At 48.9% G+C, this 24,202-nt stretch overlaps 1 protein-coding gene and 1 non-coding gene across 3 annotated transcripts in view; one reads left to right on the plus strand and one right to left on the minus strand.

Moving 5' to 3' along the window:
- Nucleotides 1–3,904: 3,904 nt before the first annotated feature.
- Nucleotides 3,905–4,039, minus strand: LOC116481343 (small nucleolar RNA SNORA51). The gene has a single exon (XR_004251509.1). It is a non-coding gene; the product is annotated as a small nucleolar RNA SNORA51 (small nucleolar RNA).
- Nucleotides 4,040–11,009: 6,970 nt separating this feature from the next.
- HPCAL1 (hippocalcin like 1) overlaps nt 11,010–24,202 on the plus strand; it is a 132,935-nt gene continuing 119,742 nt past the window's right edge. Inside the window, exon 1 of one of the 2 annotated variants that reach the window (XM_032172199.2) lies at nt 11,010–11,313. The gene's annotated coding sequence lies outside the window, so the exon portion shown is untranslated. Of the gene's footprint in view, nt 11,314–13,991; nt 14,011–24,202 lie in introns of those variants that run through there. The other variant, XM_058426770.1, reaches the window with a different exon arrangement.

The following is a 24,202-nucleotide window of genomic DNA, read 5'->3' on the forward strand; positions in this document are numbered from 1 at the left end:
CCATTGTTTGGAACCCACCCCCCCACCTCCTCCTCTATCCCTGGCATGGCTGGGTGGGAAATGCGATCTCACTGTGACTATTTTGCCTTTCCTGGTCCTGGATAAAGTTGAGCATCTTTCTTACATTTATTGGTCATTTGGATTTTTTTCTTCTGTGAAATTTCTCTTTCACTTTATAAAAGGGTTTTGCCCTTCAGGTTTCCTCTAATGTCATGTTCTAGCAGTACTTAAGAAAGTTTAGTACCTGGCTGGGCTAGTGGCTTTAGGAGGCTGAGGCGAGAATATTGCTTGAGGCCAGAAGTTTGAGATCTCCCTGGGCAACATAGTGAGACCCCGTCTCTACTAAAAATTTAAAAGTTAGCCAGTTGTGGTGGCACGCCCCTGTAGTCCCATCTACTCAGAAGCTGAGGTGGGAGGATGGCTTGATCCTGAGCGTTTGAAGTTGCAGCAAGCTATAATGCAGCCGCTGCATTCCAGCTTGGGCAACAGAACCAGACTCTGTCTCAAAAGAAAAAAAAAAATGTGGCACCCCACAGGCCAGGTAAGGTATGGAGGAAAAAACCCTCCTTAGGCATCTGTAGTCCAGGGGCTGGCTCCCACCTGACATTTATTATCTATATGATTTGAGGTAAATGTCCTCCTCTCTGCTTTTTAAAAAAGCTCATTTATTTTTAAAGTATGCGACTCAAGGTTTTCAGTATATTCACAAAGCTGTGCAACCATCACCACTCTAATTCCAGAAGGAAACCCTGTCCCTACTGGTGGTCACTCTCTTCTACCGTCAGCCTCTGGCGGCCACACATTAATTGTTGGTCTGTATGGATTTGCCTATTCTGGGCATTTCATATACATAAGATCATACAGTATGTGGCCTTTTGTGTCTGGTTTCTTTCAGGGCACATAATGTTTTTGGGGTTCAACATGTTGCAGTATGTAACCATATTTCTTTTTATGGCAGAATAACGTTCCATGATACAGATACATCACATTTTGTTTATCCATTCTTCAATGATGGGTCTTGGGGTTGTTTCCACTTTGTTGGTATTATGAGTAGTCTTGCTATCAGGATTCACATACAAGTTTTTGTGTGGACATAGCTTTTCAGTTTTCTTGGGTACATACCCAGGCACAGAATTGCAGGGTCATATGGTAGCCTCTATGTTTAACTTTTTAGAGAACTGCCACACTGTTTTTCACAGCCAATACACCATTTTGTATTCCCACCACCAATGTGTGTGGGTTCCAGTTCCCCCACATCCTCACCTCTCCTGTTATTGTCTACCGTTTGAATTCCAGCCACCCTAGCAGTGTGAGGTGGTATCTCACTGAGGTTCTGATTTGCGTTTCCTTGGTGACCAATGACGTTGAACTTATTTTCATGTGCTTATTGGCCAATGTATATCTTCCTTGGAGAAAGGTCTACTTATATCCTTTTTTATTTATTGTTTTATTGTTGACTTGTAAGAGTTCTGTATATATTCTAGATGCAAGTCCCTTGTCAGATATATGACTTGCAAATATTTTCTCCCATTCAGTGGGCTTTCTTTTCACTTTCCCAATGGTGTCCTTCAAAGCAAAAAAATTTTTCATTTTGATAAAGTCCAACTTATCAACATTTTCTTTGGTTGCCTGTGCTTTTTGGTGTCATATCTAATAAACTACCGCTTAATACAAGGTCATGAAGATTTATGCTTATGTTTTCTTCTAAGAGTTTTATACTTTTAGCCCTTACATTTAGGTCTGATCCATTTTGAGTTAATTTTTGTATATGGTGTGAGGTAGGGATCCAACTTTATTTTTTTGAATTTGGCCATCCCTTGGAGAATCGCTTGAATCCAGGAGGTGGAAGCTGCAGTGAGCCGAGGTTGCGCTATTGCACTCCAGCCTGGGCAACAAGAGCGAAATTCTGTTTCAAAAATAAAATAAAATAAAATAAAATAAATGAATTTCGCCATCCTGTTGTCCAGCACCATTTGCTGGAAAGACTATTCTTTTTCCCACTGAATTGTCTTGGCATCTTTGCCAAAAATCAACTGACAATAATTGAGAAAGTTTATCTCTACATTTTCAATTTTATTCCATTCATCAAGATCTCTGTCCTTATGCCAGTACCACACTGTCTTGATTACTGTAGCTTTGTAATAATGATATAGCTTCCCCAGAGGTAAACTAGAAAGCATGTTTCTTGCTTGCCTCAGAGGACTATCTAGGCCAGTAGTTCTCAAAGTGTGGTCCCTGGACCAGCAGCATTACATAGAAACTTGTCAGAAATGCAAATTCCCAGGCAACACTCCAGATTTGCTGAATCTGAAACTCTGGGGGTGGGGCCTAGCAATCAGTATTTTAATAAGCCCCACAGGGGATTCTGATGTACACTAAAGTTTTGCATTCACAGGTTTCTTTTTTTTTTTTTTGAGACCAGAGTCTTGCTCTATCACCCAGGCTGGAGTGCAGTGGCCCGATCTCGGCTCACTGCAAGCTCCGCCTCCCGGGTTCACGCCATTCTCCTGCCTCAGCCTCTCCGAGTAGCTGGGACTACAGGCGCCCGCCACCACGCCCGGCTAATTTTTTTTTTTTGTATTTTTAGTAGAGACGGGGTTTCACTGTGGTCTCGATCTCCTGACCTCGTGATCCGCCCGCCTCAGCCTCCCAAAGTGCTGGGATTACAAGCGTGAGCCACCGCGCCCGGCCAGCATTCACAGGTTTCTATGTGTGCTGTCCAATGTGATAGCCACTAGCCACATATGACTATCAAGTACTTGAAATTGCAGCTAGTCCAAATTAAGAAATGCTGTAAGTGTAGAACACACACTGAATTTCAAGGACTTAGTAGTATAAAAAAATACAAAATATCTCATTCATAATTTTTAGATTGATTACATGTTGAAGTAATAATATGTATATATACATATATGATTAACATTACATCCATCCCCCATTAGTCATGGAGCTATATGTTTCAGGGAGAAATTCACCTACTGTTCCTTGCAGGGCATGTCCTGGGCATACGCACCAGGAGCTCTAGCTCCCAGAACAGGAACGATCATCAGGAGCAGAGCTGGAAAGGAAGGCAGCCTTTTCTGGTTCAAACTGGTTTGAAGAAGAGGTCAAAGCTGCTGCTTGTGTTTGGCTTTGGGTTTTGTGTTTTAGCATGAGCGTTCTGCAGACAGCCAGACTCTGGGCTACTCCCCTCTCTCCACTGACATGGAAAAGATGTCTGTGTGTTGCGTGGAGCCCCAGGCTGGGGCTTCTGACTTCCATGTTGGGGCCTGAGCTGCTGCTGATGTGGCGTCCCAATCGGTACTGGACAACCATGTGTCATGGCCTCAGGCTTGCCTCCACCCCGCTGTGTAAACCAGCAAGGGCACAGAAGTCCAGTCCAACTCTGTGGAGCCACTACTGTCACCAGAAAGGGGTCCCAATCCAGACCCTAAGAGCGAGTTCTTGGACCTCGCACAAGAAGGAATTGGGAGCGAGTCCACAGAGTAAAGTGAAAGCAAGTTTATTAGGAAAGTAAATGAATAAAGAATGGCTACTCCATAGACAGAGCAGGGGCACGGGCTGCCCATCTGATTATACTTATAGTCATTTCTTGATTATATGCTAAACAAGGGGTGGATTATTCATGAGCTTCCCAGGAAAGACATGGGCAACTCCCAGAACTCAGAGCTCTTCTCCCTTATAGATCACATAGGGTAACTTCCTGATGTTGCCATGGCATTTGTAAACTGTCGTGGCACTAGTGGGAGTGTATTTTAGCAGGCTAACACATTATAATTAGCATATAGTGAGCACTGAGGATGACCAGAGGTCACTCTTGTTGCCATCTTGGTTTTGGTGGGTTTTGGCCAGCTTCTTTACTGCAACCTGTTTTATTTTTTGTTTTTTATTTATTTTTTCTTTTCTATGTCCCCCCATTCACAATACAGACCAGGCACAGGGCCTGGGCTGAGGTGTACATTGGGTAGGTTTACTCTCTACCTCCTCTTTCTCTACAGTCAGTGTAAGAACACAGCCTGTGGGTAAGTACCAGGAGGCCTACCGCAACCTGTTTTATCAGCAAGGTCTTTGTGACCTGTACCTTGTGTTGACCTCCTATCTCATCCTGTGACTTAGAATGCCTAACCACTGGGGAATGCAGTCCAGCAGGTCTCAGCCTTATTTTACCCAGCCCCTACTCAAGATGGAGTCACTCTGGTTCAAATACCTCTGACACTACTTGAAGATGTGTAGTCTGGGAGCACATTTCACATTTTACAAAGCCATTTCCCGTTCCTAGGTGCCTTGGCCTCCCTCCCTTAGGTCATCTGAGAGAGAGCCCTCAGGGCAAAGGAACTCAGAGAGGTTGGGTGTCTGCTCAGGTGGTGCTGATAGCGTATGTTTTTTTTTTTTTTTTTTTTTTTCTTTTTTTTTGAGACAGAGTCTCGCTGTCGCCCCGGCTGTAGTGCAGTGGCGCGATCTCGGCTCACTGCAGTCTCCGCCCCCCGGGGTTCACGCCATTCTCCTGCCTCAGCCTCCCGAGTAGCTGGGACTACAGGCGCCCGCCATCTCGCCCGGCTAATTTTTTGTATTTTTAGTAGAGACGGGGTTTCACCGTGTTAGCCAGGATGGTCTCGATCTCCTGACCTCGTGATCCGCCCGCCTTGGCCTCCCAAAGTGCTGGGATTACAGGCGTGAGCCACCGCGCCCGGCTGATAGCGTATGTTGAGCTGGGCCAGCACCGGTGGGCTCCGACTGATGGCTGCGATGGCTTTATTTGTGTGGGCGGAGTGGTCAGTCAGTGGGAGGATGATCATGAGGGTGAGGACATGACAATGAAGTAACATGCCCATCACTTCTTGAGGAGCTACCTCGCCAGAGGCCGTTTGCACGCATTGCCTCTTTTAATCCAAGTGAGACATGATTCATATGCACATTTTACAAATTAGAAAATTGGGACCCTGGATTGGGGCCTAATCAGGGTTGCTAAAGAGAATGCTCTAAGTTTGCTAATGAGGAGGAGGGAAGAGCGAGTGGGGGAGGAAGAAAGCAGCTGTTTTTTGGGTTTTTTTGAGACAAGGTCTGGCTCTGTCACCCAGGCTGGAGTGCAGTGGCATGATCTGGACTCACTGCAACCTCCACCTCCTGGGCTCAAGCCATTCTCCCACCCCAGCCTCCCAAGTAGCTGGGACTACAGGCATGCACCACCAGGCTTGGCTTATTTCTGTAATTTTAGTACAGATGGGGTTTCACCATGTTGCCCAGGCTGGGCTCAAACTCCTGGGCTCAAGCAATCCACCTGCCTCAGCCTCCCAAAATGGTGGGGTTACAGGCGTTGAGTTTTCTTTTTTTTTTTTTTTTGAGAGCATCCAATATTAGCTCATTTAAGGCTCTCAACCACCCCAAGAGGTAGGTCGTAGGTCAAGCTGTCTACTTTATAGAAGAGCCTGGGAGTCCAGGGTTATCTGACTCGGAGTCCTGTTCATTTTCCTGGGTACCTCCAAAGGCCGCTTGGTGAGTGGACAGTGCAGTTCCTGAGCCCTCCCCTGGCAAGTCCCGCTCTGGCCCATACCCTGCCCTGTTCCCCAGCAGCCACGGTTGGGCAGAGGGGTCAGGGAAGCAGGGCAAGAGGGTAAGGCACTGCTCAAGAAACAAAACCAGGTCCTTAACGCCCCTAGTCCTGCCGGGCAGTGTCCCAGGACCCCAGCCTTGAGATTAGAGAGGGGCAGAGGGCAGACGGAATGGGAAATAGAAGAAAAAGTACCAGGGCATGCTTCCTGTCTTATGCTTAGACTGCCATGATGAAATACAATACCACAGACTGGGTGGCTTCAACAACAGAAGGTTATTTCTCAGAGTTCCGGAGGCTGGAAGTTCAAGATCAAGGCACTGCTGGCTGATTCCTTTTCTGGTAAGGGCCCACTTTCTGGCTTGTAGACAGTCACCTTTGTGTTGTGTTCTCGCATGGCCTTTCCTTGGTGCATGGAGAGAAAGAAAGATTTATCTCTCTTCCTTTCGAAGACCACCAATCCTATGACTTACAACTCCTTTAACCTTAAGTACCTCCTAAAAGCCCTATCTCCAAATACAATTACATTAGAGGTTAGGGCTTCAACAAAGGAATTGGGGTGGTGGTGGTCCACAGCAGGGGATGGGGATATTTTAGTTTATCTTGAGCTTGCAAGGATGAAGGGGGGGTGGGGGGGCATTGGAACCTGCCTCTGAGTCACACTTCCTGGATGAGCCATGGGCCACAGCATCTGTATCAGGAGTGGTTACAAAACAGCGTGCCTCAGGGATAAACAAGCTGACCTAATGATCCAATTTTCCCAGCTCTGGTCCATCTACAGATTTGAGGCAGGATCCAGTGATTCTGCTGGCTGACAGGTCATGGTAAATTTCCAACTCTCCCCTTTCAAGGCGCGGCTTTGGTTTCCTGCTGCAGCTGCTGCTGGGGAGTTATCAGGGCATTTCCTCCGCCTGTGAGCTCCTGGGGTCAGGGGAAGGGTGGGTGGCCAGAGATGCCGCCTCTACCCTAAGTCAGCGTCACCCATGCTATTCCCAGCAGTTGCATTTCTCCACTCTGTAATTACAAATGAAACTGGGGAATAGAATCAAAAGAGTACATAGAAACAAGCTAGCCTCCACTTCCTCAAACATTCTGGGGCAGGAGTTTGTGAGCTGGAACAATGTTATTGGCAAGATTCTCGCTGGTGGATATACACTCAAGTATTAAAGTGCTACAAGGAATTAAAACAAAAAAATAGTATTTCTTCCAGAGCCTGTGTGGGCCCAGCACAATGACACTGAATCTGGCTGTTAAACCTGGCTGTTACTGATTCTAATATGTGGCCTTGGACATTTCATTTTTCCAAGTATAGTTTCCTCATCTGTAAAATATGGAAATAATCTTTAGAATGTTGGAGATAGTATATGTAAAGGTACTTCAGAAACAATAAAGTCCAAATCCCAATGACATTTTTTGCAGAAACAGAAAAACCCATCCTAAAATTCATATGGAATCTCAAGGGGCCCTGAATAGCCAAAACAATCTTGAAAAAGAACAAAGCTGGAGGACTCACACTTCCTGATTTCAAAACTTACTACAAAGCTACAGTAATCAAAACAGTGTGGCACTGGAATAAAGCTTGACATACAGATCAATAGAATAGAATAGAGAGCCCAGAAACAAACCCTTGAATATATGGTCAAATGATTTTTGGCAAGGGTGCCATGATCACTTAATGGCAAAAGGACAGCTTTTTCAACAAATGGTGCTGGGAAAACTGGATATCTACATGCAAAAGAATGAAGCTGGACCCTTACCTAACACCATATACAAAAATTAACTCAAAATAGATCAAAGACCTAAAAGTAACCTAAAACTATACAATTTTTAGAAGAAAACTTGGAGCAAAATCTACACAACTTTGGATTTGGCAGTGATTTCTTGGATATGACATTAAAGACACAGACAACAAAGAAAAATAGACAAATTGGATTTCATAAAAATTTTGTTCACCAAAAGGCAAAATTGGGCTGGTGCGGTGTCTCACACCTGTAATCCCAGCACTTTGGGAGGCTGCGGTGGGAAGATCATTTGAGGTTAGGAGTTCGAGGCCAGCCTGGCCAACATAGTGAAACTCCGTCTCTACTAAAAATACAAAAATTAGCCAGACCTGGTGGCACACTCCTGTAGTTCCAGCTACTCTGGAGGCTGAGGCAGGAGAATGGCGTGAACCCAGGAGGCAGAGCTTGCAGTGAGCCGAGATCGTGCCACTGCACTCCAGCCTGGGTGACAGAGCAAGACTCCGTCTCAAAAACACCACCACCACCACCACCAACAACAAGTGCTGGCAGTGAGGATGTGAAGAAATTGGAACCCTGTGCACTGTTTGGCGGAATGTAAAATGGTACACTGTGGAAAATATTATGATGCTTCTTCAAAAAATTAAAAATAGAATGACCATATAATCCAGCAATTCCACTTCTGGGTATATACCCGAAACAACTGAAAATAAGATCTTGAAATGGTATTTGTGTACCCATGTTCATCGTGGCATTATTCATAATTGCTAAAATGTGGGCGCAACCCAATGATTTCTTGACAAACAAGTGGGTAAACAAAATGTGGTATACACACACAAGGAAATATTACTCGGCCTTAAAAAGGAAGGAAATTCGGACATAGACCACATCATAGATGAATCTTGAGGACATTATGCTAAGTGAAATAATCCAGTTGCAAAAAGAAAATACTGTACGATTCCACTTATATAAGGTATTAGAGAGGCAGTCATTATTTAATGGGTATAGAGTTTCAGTTTTACAAGATGAAAAGAGTTCTGGAGATGGATGGTGGTGCTGGTTGCACACCATTAATGTATTTAATACCACTGAGCTGTTCACTTTAAAAGGATTAAGATGATAAATTTTATGTTATGTGTATATTATAATAAAAGTTAGAAAAAAATTGTCATAAAACTAAGTCAGATATTAAGAACAATCAGAATTACTTCTGTCTTGTTTACAGTTATCATCTGAAAAACAAATTGTTTATCTAGCATGATACCTGTTGTGGGTTGAATTGTTTCCCTCAAAAGATGCTGAACTTCTAACCCTTGGTACTTGTGAATGTGACCTTATTTGGAAATTGGGTCTGTGCAGATGATCAAGTTAAGATGAGGTCATTAGGGTATGCCCTAATCCAATAATGACTGTGTCCTTAAGAAAAGGGAAAAGAGACAGGTATATAGAGAATATGTGAATTCACAGGGAGCGCACATGGCCATCCATAAGTCAGGGAATGCATGAGGTTACCAGAAGCTAAGAGACAGACATGAGACAGACTGCACCCCTGCCAACACTTTGATCTTGGACTTCCAGCCTCCAGAGCTGTGAAACAACATATTTCTGTTGTTTAAGTTGCCCAGTTGGAGGTGCTTATTACATTAGCCCCTGGAAATTACACATCTTACCTGAATTTGCTTTCTTCTTCGCTCTAGTTAAATTCAAAACTACACATTGAATAACAACGGCGTGCTCTCTCTCCATGAAGCTTCAGGGTGGTAGACAGTCCTCCTCTTGAAGGAACAGGAGGGATGAAAGGGAAGGGACCAACTTGTATCTCATCTGAGAGAGATACACTCCTGGAATAAGAGGTCTGCGGTTAAGTGTGTTTCTCTAGAAGTTCAGAAACAGAGGAAGCACCTGCGGGCTAAGCCACTGAGGACTAGGTGAGAGCTGACTGACCTAAGCTTTGAAGGATGGATGGATGACAGGTTGGAGGCGGAAGATGGAAAAGTCGCATGGGAGAGGAACAGCATGGGCCAAGTGTGGAGGAACCAGTGAGTGGGCTGGGTTTCAGAAACGGGCCTTGGTCTGCCTTTGAGCCCTCCCTGAACTTTTCCACCCCAACCCCACCTCCTGCCTGTGTTTGCCATGCACCTCCCGTCCTGTGCGCCTGTGGACAGACTTTGCGCCTTTGCCCTGTGTCTGTGCTTGGGAGAGATGTGCTCAGTTTCTGTGACAGGGATGTTGCTACGTGTCCATCAAACCGGCTTTGTTTACTTCTGAAACACTCAGGAAGACCGCAGCGCCAGAGCCTCTTGCATCCTGGTGGGGCTGTGCGACTACTTCTGGCCCATGGATGTGGGTGGAAGTGACGTGTGCTTCCCCAGGCCTGGCTCCGGGACCTCACCGACGGCTTCTCACCTGCAACCCCACCAGCCTTCTGCCTGGATACTTCACGGGGAGATAGAGCGGCCTTGGCTAAGAAGGAGGCATGGCACCCGCAGGTACCGGGCCGCCTGCATCAGTTGGTGCACTCGGGTCCACCGCCCACGTGCCTTCATGTAATCCTCACTGCAGGGCCCACGGGGAGGGGAACTTCCTCGAGGTCTAGCTTTGCCTTTCCGCCTTCAGAGCCAAGGAAGAAGGAGGCGTCTGGGCTCGGCACACCCTCCCTGCAAGGCCCTGCGCCCGCTCCCCTCAAAGCTGCTCTTGAACGTTGCTCTGGCGGCCTCTGTAGCAGGAGTTCACTCTGTTTTCCGTGGAGGAGGAGTGGAAGGAGGGATTCGAGCTCTCCCCTAGAGACGCTAGAAAGACAGTTTTGTCTCAGCCTCATATGATCGCCCAGCTCCACATTTCTGGCTGTTTCTGTGGTTACCTTTCTTCGGGGATGTTTGGGGCGGGAGGTGGGTGTGTGTGTATATTTGCTCTTCTGAAGCCGTTTTTGCGGAGCTCCTGGTGGGGGTGGGGGTGCTTTGTCCCTGGTTCCTCTCGGGGCAGGTGCCGGGGATGGAGGATGCCCCCCTCCCCGAGAGCCAGGAGGCGCCGACCCTGGGCAGGAGGTGCCACTCCGGCGCCTCTCCTGCGTGGAGCCCGAAGACCACAGATGCCTGGAAGGGAGGCGCTCAGGAAGCCAGCCTCTCTTCCCTTCCGTGGTTAGGTGGGGAAACCGAGGCTGAGGCGGCCTAATGGACTCGCCTAAACGGCCTGGGGAGTCACTGGAGGTAACCAGAGCTGGAGCCAGGCTTCCCACTCCAGGCCCGGGGCTCTCCCCCGAACAGGCGTGGGAAGGGGTGCGAGCTGCACGCAGGGCTGGGGCTGGGGGTGCGGGGCCGGGGCAACTCCGCTCTTCCCCTTCCTAGGCCGCCCGGGCCACTTCCTGCGGGATGGGGGCGGGGGGCGCGGGCTCAGGGCTGGCCCCTCCCGGGCGCCGCCTCTCGGCCTCTTCTATACCCGCAGGCCAGAGGCCAAGGGTTAGGGGAACAGAACCGGTGCCCGGCTCCGCCCCTGTCCCGAAAGCCACTGGGGGCTGGGACCCGGCAGGGCCGGGGTTGGGCCGCGAGGGCCGAGGAGCAGCTAAGAGCAGGGGCTGCCAGGGCCGAGCCGGGCGCTGAAGGTCCGGCAGGGGGCGTGTCGGGGGCGGGGCCAGGAGGCGGTGGGGCCGTAGGAAACTTGAGCGCCCGCCTCTGGCCGCGCGCCCCGCCCCGGCCCCCGCCTCCGGGTCCCGCCTCCGGGTCCCGCCTTCGCGTCCCTTCCTTCCCGGAGCTGGCAGGCGGGCCGCGGCGGCGGCGGGCAGCGGACGGGCGGACTGGCGGGCGCCTCCACCTTGCTCCCTCCCTGGCTGCCGGCTTCCTTTTGTCTTTCTGGGCGGCAATGAGCGCAGGGCTGGCGCAGCAGCTGCGGGCGCACGGAGGCCCGCGCTCCTAGTCACTCCTCCCGGCCTCGGCGCGCTCGTCCCGGGCAGCGGCTCGGGCCCGCTGCAGCCGCCGCCGGCGCCGAACTTGGGCTCGGGAAGCCGGCGGACCGCGTCCTGCGCCGGAGCAGGTAGGGAAGGGGCGGGCTGCTGGCTGCTGGCTGCTGGCTGCTGACGTGTGCACCGGGCGTGTGCACCCGGCGTGTGCACCGGCGAGCGCTGCGATCCGGCTCTTTGCGTGTATGTTTGTGCGCGCGCGTGTGTGTCCGGGAGTGCCCGCGTTTCTCTGCGCGGTGGAGTTGTGGGTGACCGCGGACGGTGGTGTGTCTTTCGAATGGCGTGTACTCGTGGGCATCCATGTGTGCCTTAGGTGTGCACATTTTGGACTGCGTTTGTGGAATTGTGTGTCGGGGCGCAGTTGCTGGTGGGGAGCGGTGCCTGGCGGGTGTCGTGTGTGAGCAGCTGTGCGCAGAGCGGGGTGGCGGGGTGGGCGTGGGCGGTCCAGCCCCACGCGCAGAGCCCCCTGTCCCTGCTGGTCGGCGTAGTGCGTAGCTTAGGAGCCTCGAGGACAGCTGGGACCCGACGGGGCAAGCGCGGGCCTCGCGGGCAGGCTGGGCCAGCCCCTCAGGGGGACAGGTCCGTGCAGCCCACGTGGGTCGCCTGTGAGCTTCTGCCAAGGGTGGGGACCCACGCGGAGGCGATCTGCTCGTTCCTCCCAGGGCCAAGGGGCGACGAGGAGAGCCCTGGCCTCCCCGTGACCCGCACTGCGACCTGGGCCAGACGCGCCACCTTCCCCGGTCGCGGTTTGCTTCTCTTTCAAATGAGGACAGCTCCTCCCTCGGGGGCTGTGGTGACAGGTGAAATGAGAACGCACTGAAGACAGCTCTTGGTCCAAAGCCCCGCACACAGTAGGTGCTGTATTAATTGGATTAGCGTCTCCTGTTTACAATCTTTTTTTTTTCCTTTATCGTGAGTGGGGCCTTACATTTCCCCCGGGCGTGTTTTGTACCTCTCCCTGGCCCTAACTTAACCGCGAAGCACTGAGATTCGAGAAAGTTTAGCTGCAGCTGCGCTGCCTTCTGCAGCACTTCCCGGGCGGCGCCGCCTCCGCGAGTGCCCGAGAGCGCCGCGCGGGGCGCCGGCCCTGCCCCAGCCTCCAGGCTCCCGCGCAAGCGTGGGGGTCCCTCTCCTGGCCGGGAGGCAGCGACTGCGGAGTTGAGAACCCTTTGGTTCAACAAGTGCCTAGTCCGGGAGGATGCAGCTCAGCTCGTGGAGTCCGAGAGTCACGGCGTGAAACTGGCGCTTCCCGCACATGCAGATCTCGGGCTCCCGGGGTGTCCTGGCCGCCAAAGGCCACCCCTTTTCTCCTGGCTGGCCCCAATTCCACCAGAGGAGGATGTTTGCCAGGACGCTGAGTCCAGCCGCTGGCCTCTGCATTAGTTACTTTTGAAACCTACTAGTCGTAAAATTGAACCGCAGTGAACGAGCACCCAGCTCTTACCACGACTCACTCTTTGGAGAGTCCTGGCGCCTCGGCGCTGGCAGCAAGGCCAGCTCTGGGGTCGGGTGGCCCTCGGCCAGAGCGAGCGATATTCTTTCGCTTCATCGCCTTGGTGTCTTTCTCTCGGGGGGAAAAAAAATCGCCTTTAACCAAAGGAGCCACAGATCTCACCAGTGCAGGAGGCTCTCAAAATGGAGCGCCGGCATGGGGTTGGGCTGCGGAGGGGGCGGCATGGGCAGCCTTTGGTATGGATGCGCTTCCCAAGTGTCAGGGGCTACGTGATGGTGTTCCCAGAGAGGCGGGCTGCTTTGCGGGCTTTTAGGAGCTAAGAACAGAAACCTGGTCCAGTTCCTTTGGTTTCCCTCGGCCGGGACTGAAGCCCTGCAATCCCAGCCATGGCAGGCCAGGGGGATGCGATGAGCTCATTTTCTCATTTTTCATCCTGACTTGGTGACAGGGGCACACTTAGAATGCACCCCGTTTTCTGTTTCATCAAATGATTTTATGTCCTACAGGAAAAAAGGGCTTTTGGTGTGAATCCTACTCTTTCCTCATAATCAGATTCCATAATAGTATTTAAAAAAATCAGTCTGGCTTTCTCAGCTCACAAGACAGACCCAAACCCAGGTTTGCGTTTTGTTTTGTTTTTGTTTTTTTCTAGTTAAAGCCAGCCCTTTGTCTCAAGCAAGCCAGTGTTTTGGCCTTAGATCTATTTCTGTTTCACTTTTGAGAGCGCCTGTCATTACTGAGCTTTTGAGGTTTTACTGGATAATATGGCAAAGGGAAGGCCCGGGGGCCCTGCCTCTCCCTTGTGGTGGGATGTGGTGCCACAGTGCCATGGTGCCACGTTCTAGCCTTGCCTGCTCCCTCTGTGTCCCACTTTTATGCTGTTTTAAAGGTGGAACATAAATGTCAATGTGTGATAACAATTTGGGAGACTTTGTCTTTGGAATCCAATAAATGGAAGGTCCTTTGACCTGTGGAGAAACCAGAACAAGTCAAAACCCCAGAAGAACAGAGATTTGCCCAAACTCCAGCCAATGACCCATTTATTTCCAACAAGCCCTCCTAGAGATAGATTCTAAGTGAAATACAAGAACGTGGACACACTCCTTCCCCTTTCTGGCCACAGGGCTGTGCAGAATTAGAAGTGCAGTCTATGGAAGGACAAGGACTGGACTTCCCTTGGTGCAAACGCCCCAGCCAGGAGCCCCATACTCACCTAGCACCATTTCACCCTGGAGCTGTTTCCTCCTGTTGAAGCGCTGGTGCTCACACCCCCTACCTTCAGGACTCTGCAAGCACAGTTCCAAGGTCTGCAGCGCAGGTACAGTGCATGCCCTGCTGAGTGTGCGTCAGAGCAGTTGTCTCCCTGTGACACTTATTCTAAGACCCTTTTTGCTACTCGTAAGTGGTAGAGTACCACACTCACTGGTGAACCAGTGATAATCCAGGGTACTAACAGGGGGCCCCAGAGTTTATTTGGCACCGAAGATTAAGCTACTTGGCAGCTGGATTTTTATCTAGATTGGGGTTAGGTTTGTATTAAAATTTTGCATTCCAGCAAGCCCTAAACCATGCTTGTTCGTTGTGGGATAATGCGTTCAATTGATGAGTTGCCAGGCCAGGATTGATGGGGCATTATGTGTATTCTGCTAGTTTGTCAGCACCTGATGTCGTTGTGCTGAGGGGTGGGGGAGGCATGTTTGGAGTTAGGATGAGCAGACACTTGTAGATTTTAATCACACTCTACTTTGGGGCTCCTTGCTCTCCTATAGTAGCAGTGGGTTTCTATGTCGTTCTTATGTCCTCATGTAAAGCTGCACATCTGTGAATGTCACGTAGCTCTTGTCCTTTTCCCCTTAGATTGAGTTTCTAATCTGGGAATGACAGAGGGTGGCTGTATATGGAGACAGCAGCATGGGCTTAGGGGCTCTTTTGGTGCCAGTTACCCTATGGAGAAAAGGTTTCTTCAAATCACTTTCTACAAAGACTAAAAAATGGTTGGAATCTAGTGGTGCAGATTGTAATATGACTTCAGGTAATCAATACGGTTTGACAGGTGGAACATTTCTTAGATGCTGATGAGCAGGGCGCAAGTCTCAAGATTTTTTTTTCTTTTAAATCATCTGAAAAGCACAGTAAATCCTTTAAAGAGCCCTACCTTGGCCATGTTGTTTCAAGGAAAATTGAATTTCAGAGGCAAAGTTTCACATCGGAGGCATGACGAACTAAAGAAATCCTTCTCAGAGACCTCCACTCTCTTCCTGTTGCCACCCTCCTCTGCCAGCAGGAGGGCAGGAAAGATGACTTCTTGGGGCTATGTGCCTTTACCTTAATAAGCAAGTACACCCTGAATGCTTCTAATCCCGCAGCTGGGTTGTCTGGGTATTTGGATCTTTTTGGTGCTTGAGGTACTACCCCAGTTGGCAGGAAGCCAGGAGCCCGGGGGTGGAGGTGTCTTAGCCTCACCTGTGGCATGAGACAAGAAGTCTTCTCCAGCAAGGGATGGGTCTCGGACCCTCGGCTAGGAAAACTCAGGATTGTTAAATATGTACTGCATAGATAAGGTTGCTGTGACTCTGAAAAAAGGAAGAAGGCTTTTGGGTGGTGCATGGTTCTCCTCTCTGAAGTCTTCCCAGATTTTGCCTCAGTACTCTCTTGCCTTAGCTTAAATCTTTCCCTGCTCTGTGTCCCCTTAGGCAAGTGAGGTCTCCCCTTAGGCAGGCATGATATTAAGTGCATCTCTAGAGGACAGTTCCTTCCACCTGCCCAGGTGCACTGGCTGAACTCACCTGTGCCCACATCTGTGCATTGGCAGGTGATATATACACCTGAGCTGTCCCCCTGAGCTGCAGACCCAACACTGGGTGTGGGTTCCCAGCTATTCCACATCAAATAGAGCCGAGGACACATCTCCCTCGCTGAAGCTGTGTCTCCTACCTATTACGGTCAACATGTCTCATCTACTCATTTGTTAAAGCTAGAAATCTCTGGAGAGTTTTGGAGCTCTTTGTCTGTCTTCACTTTGCCGTCTAATCGGGTCAGCCCTCTCTGAGGGCTCACACCCACTCTTCCTGCACAGCAGAGCCTTATCTGCCCTTGGCCCAGAGAATGCTTCCAGTTCCTTCACTCCAGCCATGCCGGCAGCACTTCTCGGTTTAAAACGCAGATTTCATCATCCCACTCTCTTCTGCCTCCGCAACCCCACCAAACCTTGGTTTGTTCTTTTAACGCAGTAAGTGCTTCTGATACCTACTGTGTGCCTTGGACCAAGCTGGGGTCTGAGAAGGTTGGACCCAGGCATCCTCTCTACTTGTGCAGAGTTTAAGGTCTTGGGCTGGGGGTTATATGTAGGGGACCTATCAAATAAGACCAGGGAGCTTGAAGCGCTATGGAGGGGAGCTCCTACCCCAGTATAGGGGGCTCCCTGGAGAAGCACCCTCTAAGCTGATACCTGAGAGAGTTGGGGGTGCAGGGGAGGGGTTGGAGTTGGGGCTGGATTGTTCGATGCCTTTCTTCTCTCTCACCCAGACTTTCTTATCTGCTAACTTCTACTCATTTTTGTTTTAATTAATAGCTTTACCAAGATAGAATTCATCTCTCATAAAGCGTGCCCATTCTAAGTGTACAGTTTAATGATTTTCAGTAAATTTATAGAGTTCATAGCCATCACCACAATCCAGTTTTGGAACATATCCATCACCCCAGAAAGATCCCTCTTTTGTACAAACTCCCTGTCCCCATCCTCAAGCCCCCAGTCCCCCACAAATTTGCTTTCTGTCTCTGGATTTGCCTTTTCTTTCTACGTTTCTTTCTGTGTTTTTATAGGTTCGGCCCAAGGGCTGTTTCATTTGGGCCTTCCTGGAGTCTTCCAGTTAGAATCGATTTTTCCCCCAGCACTGACGAAGTGAGCTGGGTGCTTGGCCATTCCCCTGCGAGGTGGCAAGCTCTCTTACTGGCCTCTCATGCCTGCACCTGGCACAGCACTGGCACCTACAGAATACCGAAGGTGTGTTGGTCGGACCAGCTGAAGTTGTGTTCCTCACATTCCTTTTGTGTAACTCCTGAGTATCTAGCAGAGGGTTGGGATTTAAATTATAGGGCATGTATTGATGTGTCAGGTGATGTGAGCCCTGCTACATACATACATTAACTTGTTTCATCAAGAACTTGTGAGGCAAATGGCAAAACAAAAACAAAAAGACAAAACAAAACAAATCTATTTTCTAAGCCAGGCATAGTGGCTCCTGTCTGTAGTTCCAGCTACTAGGGGGTGCTGAGGTGGGAGGATTGCTTGAAATCAGGGATTTGAGCCTGGGCAATATTGTGAGACCCTGCTTCTTAAACTTTTTTTTTTTTTGAGATAGGGTCTTGCTCTGTTGCCCAGGCTGGAGTGCAGCGATGTGATCCCAGCTCACTGCAGCCTTGAACTCCTGGGCCCAAGCAATCCCCCTGCCACAGTCTCCTGAGTAGCTAGGACTACAGGTACACACCACCACGCCTGCTGACTTTTTAATTTTTTGTGGAGATGAGGTCATGCTATGTTGCCCAGACTGGTCTTGAGCTCCTGGGCTGAAATGATTCTCCAGCCTTGGCCTCTCAAAGTGCTGGAATTATAAGTGTGAACCACTGTGCCCAGCCCAAGCCATTTTTCTAAAGGAAAAAACTGAGGAGGCCAGAACAAATAAGTAGCCCCAGGGCATCGGCAGAAAGTAGAAGGATCAAGAATTAAACGAGGTCACTTTCTCTTCCGCCCTTGTTTTGGTAGTAATGATATGCCCTTTTATGGCCTTGCCTGGGCTGGTGTTCAGATTTTCCTGTACGAGTCTTGTCATCCCTTCCTAAGCCATGGAAGCTCCTTCTAGGGCATGAGTGCTGTGTTCACACAGTGTTGCCCCAGTACCTACCTAGTCCACAGCTGAACAGGTAGAGATGGTTCAAGCAATGTGTGAGTGCAGAGAGGTCTCCTGGCAAATAGAAGGGGCTGGGGGAGGGCGTTGAATGCAGTGGTACTGTGGCCTTGGGTGGCTTGGTGCATTTGTGATACAATTCTCTCCTTGGATCATTTTCACTCTTTGAGGAAGAGAGCAGAGGATGAGATGCCATTTGACAGATGCACAAACCAAGACACAAATTATATACCCATTGTACGCCAGGTAGATCACAAATGACTGTTCTCTCCCATGGCTGTAGAGAACTCTCATGGTGGACAGAAACCATGAAAGAAATCATGGTGGAAAGAACCAAGACATTCTTGGATTGGGGTATTAGACCCTCATTTGCAAAATACCTTGGGGGAAAGATCAGGGACACTGGGGTTTGAATTGTAGTCTTTGCTCTGTTGTTTATTGGCTGGTGATGTTCTCTGAATCTGTTTGCTCATGCGCAGAAAGGAGTTCTAGGCTGAGCTCAGATATTGACAGGAACTACAATTCAAACCCAGGTCTAGAGATGGCCAGAATTCAAACCCAGGTCTGCAGATGTGGCAGACTGGATTTGAATTGTAATCTTTGCTCTGTTGTCTATTGGCTGGTGATGTTCTCTGAGTCTGTTTGCTCGTGTGCAGAAAGGGGTTCTAGGTGCAGCTCAGACATAGACGGGAATGCAGATGTGTGTACCTAGGTGAGTCTGGCTGGTCACGTGTGGAATAAGTGGTGGTGGCTGCCATTACTCTTTAAACATTTTTGGATCTAGTGCCTCCTCTGCCACTAAGTACAGAATTCCTTTTCAAATTCGGGCTTATGAGGCATGTTTTGATCCAGGCTGTCGTAGCAAGGGATTTGATGCTGGAGTCTGTGACTACTGTGCGTGTGGAGGCTTCCGGAAGGCAGCCAGTGCTGGTTACTGCTTGAAGTTTGGGGAGCTGCCATTTTGGATTGTTCCAGCCTCATGCCTTCTGAGAAGCATCTCTCAGGGTCCCTGATGCACCTATAGAGACCCTGAGCTTGGTGGTGGGGGCTGCACAGAGAGAGCTGCAGGTTGTTCCTCAGGCATAACGAGGCCCGGAGCTGGTGGTCCCCTCCCCCTGTGAGTGTGTGCAGAGCATGGATCGGGTCTGGGAGTGTTCGTGCTGGCAGGCCGGAGGAGGACTCCTGGGCACACTTGCAGAATCGCGGTTCTGTACAGCAGTGTGTATCGACTGCAGTGCTCTTTTTCTCTAGCAGCAAAATGCTCAGCTCTCTGCCTTCTTTCTGTGCATTTAACAGACGTTTACAGAAAGCAGAATTGATGACAGCCCCCACTCCTCCCTTTCACTCCCATCTTTCCTATGTGCTGCCCTGTAATCAATTTTTGGAGAGAAGTGAGAACCTCTCAAAATCGATCACCTATGTTGAAAAAAAATCATTTTCAACATCATGCAGTTTTCCGTATTTACTGTGTGTGGCTGGAGACACTCCTGGCAGAATGAGTGTGGGATGTGGGAGGTCCAGAAAAGCCCCCAGCTTCAGGGGCTGAGACAGGGCCGTGGGTGGCAGAACTGGTTGTCCCCCCACCTCCCAATCCTTCGGCAGTGGTTGAGGTGTGCTTTATTAGAAACTCTTCAGTCAGGCAGTGTGGAGCCCGTGCTGGCGACGCAGCCTGGATGCCTGGCAGGGGCTTCGCCTCCAGGGGTGGGACATGAGATGTGGCTGCCGTGGCTTCTCTGTGTCTTTCTTCCCAGCGAGTAAAGGCAGACACAGGCCTCTGGCAGGTGCTAAGGCCCTGCTTACCTTCATGCTGGAATGTTGGCAGGTACAATTCATTCTTATTTCTTAGGAGGTGCTTTTCTCTGTTCTTTCTGAAGACATCCAGGGATAAAGAATTGCTGCTTTTATGAGCATATGTTCTTGGTGATATACTATTACCTTATCTAAAAACAATATGGCCTGGCTGATTATTCTCAGAGCTCATTGTAAGGTGAAATGTTATGCATTTGAGAATTATTTTCACAGTGTGGGTGGGAGTGGGGGGAGGAGATGTAGAGCACAGGTAAGGAATTCCAGGTTTTGGGGCCAGGGATCCCCAAGCAGTGTAAAGGGCTCACTGTGGCCCACAGCTCCTTCCCCCTGTGGTTTGTGCTGGGCCAGTTGTTGGCTCCCCAAAACCGTTATCACCATTATCATTATCACTATCATATCCATCACCATCACCATCATTATCACTGTCATCATCACTTTTCTCTATCACCATCATCATCATCATCACTATCATCCCCATCCCCATCGTCATCATTACCATCATCATTGCTGTCACCATCATCATTATCATCCCATTCATCACCATCATCATCACTGTCATCATCACCATCCATCATCACTGTCATCACCATCACCACCACCATTACCATCACCATCACCATCATCACTGTCATCATCACCATTCATCATCACCATTACCATCACCATCACCATCACCATCACTGTCACCAACATCATGGTGCTTCTCAGTTTGGGCTGCTTTGGGCCCAAATTGAGTTAGCTGTTCTTTGGGGGTTTTCTACTGTTGGTGTGGTAATTAGGGTAGTCAGGACAGGATGAGTATAGGCATAGAGAACCCAAGTGGATGATGGTGGAGTGTGATTCTTCTGAAAGGGTCTCCATGAGAATCACTGATCTAGAAGATTCTGGGAGAATCTCAAGTATTCTTTCAGGCCCAGGAGTAAGCCAGTGTTACCTGCTCTGTGGAGCTCTCCTTTGTCCCTCCAGGGAGGACAAATTCTGGCTGGAGCCTGACCTTACTGCTTGTCCACCTCTCCCAGGGTGGTAGGCCACTTTAGGTAGGACCCTGTGGATTTCTCCTTGGTGACCCCCGCATTCTGGGCACAGAGCCTGGAACACAATGTCTGCCCAGATGTGTGACTGAACCACCCCCCAATTCCTTAACTGTAGAATGGCGGCTGCCTTCATTAGAATCTTAACACCTTGCCTGAGGGCTGGCTTTGCAGGTCTGAGTAGCTAGGTCAGGGCACTGCTAGTGTTTTCTATGTTTGTAGTCAATTGGTGAGAGTTTTACGCATTTGTTAAAACTGTGGGACAGTGGTCTGGAAGCCAACAAGGCTTTAGGGTTGGCAGAGTGACTCCCATCCCATCACTGATGTCTGGCTTTGACTTGGCATGGGAGACGTTGCCTCTCCAGATCTCAGTTCTCTTGTCTGACAAATGGGGCTTAGGGTTGAACAGCCTTTAAATCCCCTGTCAGCTCTGCAATTCAGGAAAGATGTTTAAAAATGCATACTTGCATTGTAGGTACATCCAACATAGAGCAAAGAGAGAATTTTCCTAGCTAAATTGACTGCAAAAAAATGAAACCTCTTGAGCCAGGCGTGGTGGCTCACGCCTGTAATCCCAGCACTTTGGGAGGCTGAGGCAGGCAAATTACGAGGTCAGGAGTTCAAGACCAGCCTGGCCAACATGATGAAACCCCATCTCTACTAAAAGTATAAAAATTAGCTGGGCGTGGTGGCGGGCACCTGTAATCCCAGCTACTCGGGAGGCTGAGGCAGGAGAATTGCTTCAACCTGGGAGGCAGAGGTTGCAGTGAGCTGAGAGATCTGAGCCACTGCACTCCAGCCTGGGTGACAGAGCAAGACTCCATCTCAGGGGAAAAAAAAAAAGAATCCTCTTATAGTATGCAGGCATCTTAGCAACTGCCATCTTAAGAGGCAGCATTATGATTCAGAAGAAACCGATAACATTGAGGAATACATTTGCAGAGCACAGATGAGGAGAGATTGGTGTGGGGGTAGTGGGGGGGCAGGAAGATATTAAGGTTGGAAGTCAGGGAGGTGAGCTCTGTGGGTTGGTTTCATGCACCCAGCTCACCATTCAACCTTTCCTGTTAACTTCCTATATTAAGGAGGCTGAGATTAAGAAGACAGGGACTCGTGGCATAAGGGCGAGACAGACATAGAGGTGAGTGACCGCAGTGGGATATTCACTGTGGGATCATTGAAGGTTGACAGTCAGCTAGGTTCTTAGGCTGTAGATTGGGGACCTTATTTAGAAGCTGTTTACTGTTCCCTTAAGAGGATGCTCTAGCAAGAAAAGCCACTGCTAGGGTTGTTGCTTTCCTCATTATAATGATGTCTTTATGTTCTTCTTAGGAGGTGGTAGTACTGATTATTTAAGAAACCGGTCAGCCAAACTTCTTAACTAATTGTGAATTAGAGAAAAGTCAGAAGTAGGGAGTATTATAGAGACAAGTAATTGTATTATTTTCAGACAAAAGTATATGTAGTAATGTAAACTACTGACCAGATTTTGCTTCAAATTGGTTTTTTTTAAATGCATTGCTAAGAATTATTTGAAATTAGCACATTAGCGGTAGTAGGATAGTAGATATTAGATAGATTAGATTAGGATAGTAGGTAGTAGATAGCAGGTATAAAGAGACTGAAAATTAGCTGTTTAAACATTTCTCCCAAATGTGGGGCTAGGAAGCAAGATAAAGATTATGCAGGCCAGGCATGGTGGCTCAAGCCTGTAATCCTAGCACTTTGGGAGGCTGAGGCAGGTGGATCATGAGGTCAGGAGATCGAGACCATCCTGGCTAACATGGTGAAACCCCGTCTCTACTAAAAATACAAAAAAAATTAGCTGGGTATGGTGGCAGGTGCCTGTAGTCCCAGCTACATGGGAGGCTGAGGCAGGAGAATGGCGTGAACCCGGGAGGCGGAGCCTGCAGTGAGCCAAGATCGCGCCACTGCACTCCAGCCTGGGTGACAGAGCGAGACTCCGTCTCAAAAAAAAAAAAAAAAAAATTATGCAGACAGTTTCATTTCATTTATGTCTGGAGGGGGAAGAAAGTCAGAGAAAATAGATGGGAAGGAAACATATCCAAATGTTAACAGTGGTTGTATTCCATGGGATCACTGGTCTTTCTTGCTTTTTCATGTTTTGCCACATTCTAAATTTTCACCAGTGGGCATTTATTATTTTTGCAATTAGACAGAAAACAGCCTCCAGGAGGAACTCCAAATAATTTTTGCAATTAGACAGAAAACAGCCTCCAGGAGGAACTCCAAATACCCATCCTTTGTTTACCCTCTTAATTTGCTTAGCAAACTTTCTTGTTACGATCAGACTGGCTGGAATCCATAATTTCCATACTTGTGATTATTTAAATTAGTGGAAATTTATCATAATCCCTTATTAAAATTTGTTCGCTGCACTGAAATTCAACACTGAGCAAATCTGTTACCTAGGACATAAAGAAAAACATTCAGTCCGCGTGCGGTGGCTCATGCCTGTAATCCCAGCGCTTTGGGAGGCCGAGGCAGGCGGATCACCTGAGGTCAGGAGGTCGAGACCAGCCTGGCCAACATGGTGAAACCCCGTCTCTACTAAAAATACAAATATTAGCTGCACATGGTGGCTCATGCCTGTAGTGCCAGCTACTCGGGAGGCTGACACACGAGAATTGCTTGAACCCAGGAGGTGGAGGTTGCAGTGACCTGAGATCAGGCCACTGCACTGCAGCCTGAGCAACAGAGTGAGACTTGCTCTCAAAACAACAACAACATCCAGAGTCTTCCGGGAAATTCACCATTTCACTGTGGCATAGTGTAGAGTTTGTTTATTATCTAGAATATGGTTTTTCTCTTTTGTATTCTTGAACTTGGGCGTTCACTTCGTTTGTTGACCTGGAAGGAGCCATCTCGGCGCCTGCTGTTTGAACATTGGGTATTTTAATGAAGTGGTTTGATGTCCTGATACCACCAGCCCCTGCTGTTGCTTTTCATGGCCCTTACTTTTCCAGGAATAATCTCCTTACTGTTTGTCATTCTAATATGTTTCAGCTCCCTTTTTGAAAATAACTTTTTCTGCTCCCCTTCCCTGCCCATTCTTCATGACCCCTAGAGAATGGGCCTGCTCATCTCCAGCCTCTGTGAATTGGAAGACTCCTGGCGATGACCCTTCCTTCTCTCTCTGTGACTCAGATGGTTGACGTTGGGTTAACCGTATTTCTTTGCTGGCTGGTAAGCGGGGCCACCTCAGCCCTTGTGAGGGCCATGCCTGACTTTCAATAGCTTCCCTCCAAAGGCTTCTTAGGCCGTTACTCCCCATCGTTTTTCAGAGGTTTAATCTGTCTGAGTCCAGGATATTGAGTCAGCAGTGGAAAGTTATGAAGATGAGGCCAGCCATCAGAAAAATTGGCTAATATGAAAGATTAATTTCAGGGTGAACAAAGGAGAGGGGTGCTGGGGCCAGGCTGCCTCCCCAGGCAAATCACATCACTGTAAAATCCGAGAAACCAGAGGTTGCCTTCGCTACTCACTCAGTGGCCGCTTGCTGTTTCTTGGATTTGATATTGAAAGAATCCCATCTTTATAGTCTACTGTTCGTATTTATGGTCTGGAGAAGAAAATGTAATTTTCAGCAAAATTCTATCACGTCTGGTAAATAATTTCAGGATCTTTACCTATGATACCACGTTAAAAAAAATTAGTATGGCTTCAGCATTCAGAAATTGTTCTTTTCAAACTCTGGGCCCTCGGGTTATTACAAGATTTAACACAGAGGCAGGAAGCCTGCTCG

Source organism: Hylobates moloch, unplaced genomic scaffold (assembly GCF_009828535.3).
Source record: "Hylobates moloch isolate HMO894 unplaced genomic scaffold, HMol_V3 SCAFFOLD_13, whole genome shotgun sequence".
Lineage (NCBI taxonomy): Eukaryota > Metazoa > Chordata > Mammalia > Primates > Hylobatidae > Hylobates > Hylobates moloch.